The following is a 6,090-nucleotide window of genomic DNA, read 5'->3' as shown; positions in this document are numbered from 1 at the left end:
TCAATTCACTTATCGTGCATGTTTTTGGAACATGGGAGCAAACCGGAGTACCCAACGAAAATCCACGCAGACACCGGGAGAATATGGAAACTACACAAAGGGAGGGCCGGAGCCCGGAATCGAGCCCATGACCTCTGCACTGTGAGGCAGACGTGCAAACCAGTGCCACACCATATGTGCTGCCTCTGAGTGAAAATTATTTTATTGTCTTTAATTGTTTTAAGATGGGGGAGGAAGAATGCATGAGGCTGTGAGAGGGTCACTACTGTATTTGTTAATAGTGTGACAACATAGCATAGTGCACCGTCCACCTGCCACACATCAGGTAGATGTAGCAAGTTTGTTGCCGGTTTTCTTGGTTGGTGCCTCGAGGTCTCTGTGTTTTCTTCTGCTTCCTCAGCCGCCGCGACCCACTCAAACGTGATACCATCATGTTTTTCACATCATGCAATGTAGGGAGGCGGCAAGCCCCCGACCGGAGGTATAAAGGATGTGATTTACTGCATCCCTACACAACAGCAAAAAAAAAGTGGAGAACGATCAGTTTTCCAGTACAGTAGTTTTGCCCGACATGATTTCAGAGCAGGATGGAGCGTAACAGCTGATAAAGTGTGTAAAAAATAAGGTAGCAAACATGGTATGGAGTTGCCATTCATTTGTTTTGTGCTCCCCAGATTTTTACATTTCATTGTAGCAGATTCACTGGACTATGTAGTATATTACATTACATTGGGAGCAGTACAGTATCTCTTTGTTCAAAGTTGACTAGTTTATGGCAGTTTTGACACTTTGTTGAACCTCTCATCATAATTGATCTTATCCAATCTACAAAAAAAATCAGTTTTTAAGAATTACTTCTAAGTTTTCCTTTTGTTTGTGCTTTTCGACAGAAGTATACCTGAGCTAGAAAAGAGGAAACCTAACCATAATTTTGATTGAAAATGATAATCATGACGTAGATAGCTTTGGTTCTACAACTGCTTCTTTTACTTTACTTTTTGGAACTGTATATGTACAGTTTGATGTGTTTTGTGAAACCTCGAAACCAGTATTGTTTCTTTTAATGTTATTTTAATGTATTGGTAATTTTAATGTAATGTTGATTTTAATATAATTTCTTAACATTGAAATTGATTTTTGTTTAACCAAACACATTTTTACAAGTTCATTATAATGTAATTTTATGTAACTTATACATTGAACATTAAGTTCCACAGGGGCCCATCTTTGTCCTGCTCCTTTACATGACCAAAGGTTGAGTGGTTTGACTTTATTTCATTTCTATTAAAGTGAAAGAAGGCAAGCTGCCGCCCACGTTCATCCCTTGGGTTGCATCATCGCAGACAGACTTTTACTACTCGATGCACAGCTATTCATTTGTCCCCAAGTGCTAAAGTGAACCTCAATCCGCCATAAATATATCTTATTGCGCTTACATAACCAGAGTTATGAAATATACTGCAAAGCTACTGAAGAAATCATAACGTAAAAGTGGATATTCGAGAACATTAACTGTGTGAAACGACAATGTGGTTACGCTTCTGTCAGAGTCTTCAGTCTTCTGGCCGTTCAAACTTGAACGGCCTTCATGCTTTACATCCTTTATTAGGTTGGCCATCTTTTCGGCCGTAACGGTAGCCTTGGACAGCAGCATTATGGCTTTGGCTCCCCTCTTTATACCTTTTTCTCCACCTTGCCATTGGCATCATAAGAACAGATTCTCTGAAAGCTGATACAAAGGTTTTTCTCTGCTTAAAATAATTTGCTAACCATGACAGGTTACGTAAGAGCACAAGCTATAGATCATGATCAACCAGCAATACCTGTAAGGTGTTACCCATTGTAGTTTCTTAATTGAATCATAATCTATTTGTGTTTGTGAACATTCAGATCTGTGTATTTTTAAATAACATCCTGTTCTTCAATGGTAAATGGGTTTTCTCCTGTATAGCACTTCTCTGACTTCAAGTTACTCATAGCGCTTTAGCACTGTCTCCAAATTCACCTATAGATGATACGGCGTCAGGAGCATCTGAGAGTTCAGTATCTTACTCAAGGACTCTTCGACATGGCCACATAATTACGGCTGAAGAACCACCCTACAAGACAAAGGAAGACAACCACTCCACCACCTGAGCCATACCGTGTAAATATATAAAATATATAATATATAAAATATCAAAGACTAAAAATTAATACTATCAAATGCATAGAAAAATAATCACATTATTAAAATAATTGTCAAGATCAAAGCCCTACTTTAAACTAGATTGACATGTCCTGTTCAAAATATTGCATAGGTCCTTGAGATTTGTGCAGCTTTTATTGAATCAGTAAAGCTTGTGTTGGGGCAAATCTTTTAAGTTTACACAAGTGGCCAAATTGACTCAAAAAACGATGTTTCAAACCAAAATAGGGGAAGTCTTGTGGCCAAATTGACTCAAAAAACGATGTTTCAAACCAAAATGGGGGAAGTCTTGTGGGTATGGGTCATTGAGACTTTTTAATGTGTTCATTCATGATAGACATGCCCACCCAATTTGGTGTTTATCAGTTAAACTGGCATCAGAGGTTGATTTTATTTTCATTTTCCAGTTTTCATCAAATTATGAACAGTGAGTTCCATTCAGCAAGTTGCATTCAGCAACCCGTACACATGCTTGCAAAAATCTCTAAATTTTTCCCCCAAAATTTGTATCGTTTGGAATAAACCAGTCAATCAATTATTTAAATGAATGAATGAAGGAATGAATAAATAAATGAATGCATGAAGGAATAAATAAATAAATAATGCTATTAAATACACCATTCTATGGTATAAAATACTAAATTATTGCAGCAACTCTTTCCATAATGTTGAAGTTGTAGAGTAAATAAATGCAAAGTGGGTCACGTTAAAGAACAGAGTGGGCCACATGTGATCTGCGGGCCATACTTTTCCCACCCCTTCGCTGTATAGTCCACTCATTACTGTATCTTAGCAGCGGAAAACAATCTGTCCGACCACCGTCTCAGGCGATGATACTGATGATTTACTCAGTGTGTGGAAATGAAGAGACCATGGAGGCTCTTACAACATCGCCAGCGGTCTAAACCAAACACAAACTCTCTGGAGACATATACGGTTCCACACCGCAGGAAATGCATAGCTGATCATTTGGAGCAGAGCGGAAAAAAGGTGTAAATGTGTGAGGCCATCTCAGAGTGTTTTCGATGTTAAATAGAGATGACATTGTGAAAGTGAGGTCATCCTTCCAGGGAACAGATTGACTTCACTTCGGAATGAAGATGGATAGCTTTTGCGGCGTGCGGCAAAAGTATTTTGGCATTTTCCATGTGACGTGTTTTAAATACAGTATACATTTTGGTTTTGAATGTGTTCCGCAGAAGGTTAGCGTACAGGGGGTGAAGCCATGATAGAATCAACATGACGTTCACAAGATTAGAGAGGTACATAATGATGTGATGCTTTGTAATGCATCCTGGAACAAAAAAAAACAAAAACATACTGTCTATGCTTTCACTATCAGCTACATGCGTTTTTTTAAAAAAACGCTTTTGAAAATGTATTCGTTGCCTCCTCAATGCAACAAGGCTTTTTTTTTGATAAGATTTGAAAAGTCTAAGAATCCAAGTGACTCTTGCGATTTCAAAGCGTCAATAGATACGGAAGATAAATAAATAATATATCCTACATTTTTATGGTAAATGAAGACTCAAGCAGAGCTGATATGCTCATTCTTAGTCTAGATTCCCCTTGGCGGTTTATTACGGTCAACTCGTGGTTAACAAAAAAAAGCTTCAATATGTGGCGGCTCGGTGGGGCACTGGGTAGCACGTCCGCCTCACAGTTAGGAGGGTGCGGGTTCGATTCCACCTCCGGCCCTCCCTGTGTGGAGTTTGCATGTTCTCCCTGGGCTCGCGTGGGTTTTCTCCGGGCGCTCCGGTTTCCTCCCACATCCCAAAAACATGTTTGGTAGGCCAATTGAGCACTCCAAATTGCCCCTAGGTGTGAGTGTGAGAGGTTGTTTGTCTCTGGGTGGCAACCGGTTTAGGGTGTCCCCCGCCTACTGCCCGATGACGGCTGGGATAGGCTCCAGCACACCCGCGACCCCCGTGGGGACTAAGCGGTTCAGAAAATGGATGGATGGATGGCTTCAATATGTCATACTCTGTGTTGTAATGAATGAGAAACAACATATGCTTAATTTTGAATGGCTGTTAAGTTATTGTACCCCTTAAAACATTACAACATCTTTCATTTTACCAGTGAATGAGATTACCATAACACCGTAATTCTTCTCTTCCTCCCTGAGTTTCCGATGATGGTTAGACAGGCGTAATGTGTTTCAAGGTTTGTTTTCATAGGTGCAAGCACTTAGCAGCACAATATGTTGCATGAATTATCTTCTGCCAGCCCCTGTCTCTCAGGTTTCTCATTTAATGAAAGAATGATGACGAATATTACAACGGGATCGGGGAAAGAAGGAAATTCTTTACACCGTTGTTTCTTTACTTGTCAACCACCCGATAACAGTGACATAATATCAGCAATGATGGACATTATTAGGGGTCTAGTGGTATGCCAAAAATCAGGGTTTGGTCTGTTCAGTATCTTGGTTTCATTGTCTATATTCTGTAGTTTATTGTCTTTTTAGGAAAGTGCAACATACTAAATGTTTTTTTTTTAGAAAATGAAGAAAAAACATTTAGTTTGACAAGTATGCCTCGTTGTGATGTGAAAATGTGACTTCTCATTGCAGTTGCTCAATCCGAAGAGCCCGATGGTGACATCGATTCACCAGAGGCCGAGCCGCACTGTATCTAGTTGTTTACGTAGTGGGCATTTACACGTGCTATTCCCTTGCTTAATGGAAGAGGCTCTGTTATTTTCCATTTTGCTTCATCTTAAATCTGTGTACTGTAGGCTACAGTGAAAATTCATGGCTGTCATGATATTCTGGAGTGGGATATGCTGTCCAGTGTCAGAGAGACTGAATGTTGTCATTTGGGTCTCCTGTGCCAGATTTGACACAGGGTGTCCTGACTGTGCTGGGTACAGTGAAATTTTAAGATTATTGGTATTTGACTTAGGTTTGAGGTCCCACAACAGATCCAAAAACACACTGCGAAAAAACAACCAGCAATGACCAAAAAAAAATGACAAAGCGTTTTATTTGTGTTTGTTTGAGGATTACTTCCTAGTTCATGGAGGATTCCGCGGGTGGATGCTTCCATTGAAAATATCAAAAAGTGAAAATATTACATGTGTATAACAAAGTGTAGTTTATGCCATTTAAAAATCAAGATAGCACAGTGTGTTTATATCAGAATGTTGTACATGGATCAACTCATGCAGTTCATTGTGACACCGATCCAAATTTAAACCCCGGAAAAGGCATTTTTTCATTGCTTTTGTTGATCATTTGCAGTCCACGTGTAGCCCTGACACCCACCCCTGTCTGACTGTGTGTTTATGTACTTGTGTGCCGCATGGCGTCTGTCACCTATCAGCCTTCAGGTCCTCCCAGACCAAAAAGGCACGTGGGCAGAATCAAACGCAGGAAACCCCAGAAGCCTGGCAGCTGAAAGTGGGTCAGCACCTTCCCAGAATTGTGTTGGAAGCACACACACGCACACAACACGTTGAGGGAAAACGTGACCTGGCTGGAAACCAGCAGCAACGACATAGTCTACTTTTTTATTCGGTTTCTTCCTATGTTTTTTTTACGTTGTTAAATCCAGCTAGTGTAACCAACACTGACGCTTAGCAAGAGGTTTGTTTCAACAAAGGAGGGGTGGTCCACTCATTTTTCATAGTTTGCCCATATACACTTGCGTCATTAAAAACGAAGAATGGCCGGTTATTTCAGGTTGTCGACACTGTTCATTAAAATAAGAGAGGGTTGTCAGTTATTGTTTTTGCTGCGTTGCTTGGTTGTTAAATTTAGTTTAATAAAATAAGTAAGGGGCTTACGGCCATACTACCCTGAGAACGCCTGATCTCGTCTGATCTCGGAAGCTAAGCAGGGTCGGGCCTGGTTAGTACTTGGATGGGAGACTGCCTGGGAATACCAGGTGCTGTAAGCG

General features: G+C 40.3%; 1 non-coding gene across 1 annotated transcript; it reads left to right on the top strand.

Moving 5' to 3' along the window:
* The first annotated feature begins 5,971 nt into the window (after nt 1–5,971).
* Nucleotides 5,972–6,090, top strand: LOC125994252 (5S ribosomal RNA). Its single transcript, XR_007490556.1, has one exon. It is a non-coding gene; the product is annotated as a 5S ribosomal RNA (ribosomal RNA).

This window comes from Syngnathus scovelli, chromosome 1, assembly GCF_024217435.2.
Source record: "Syngnathus scovelli strain Florida chromosome 1, RoL_Ssco_1.2, whole genome shotgun sequence".
Lineage (NCBI taxonomy): Eukaryota > Metazoa > Chordata > Actinopteri > Syngnathiformes > Syngnathidae > Syngnathus > Syngnathus scovelli.
Note: the sequence above shows the minus strand (reverse complement) of the source record. Positions and strands in the feature narration are given on the sequence as shown.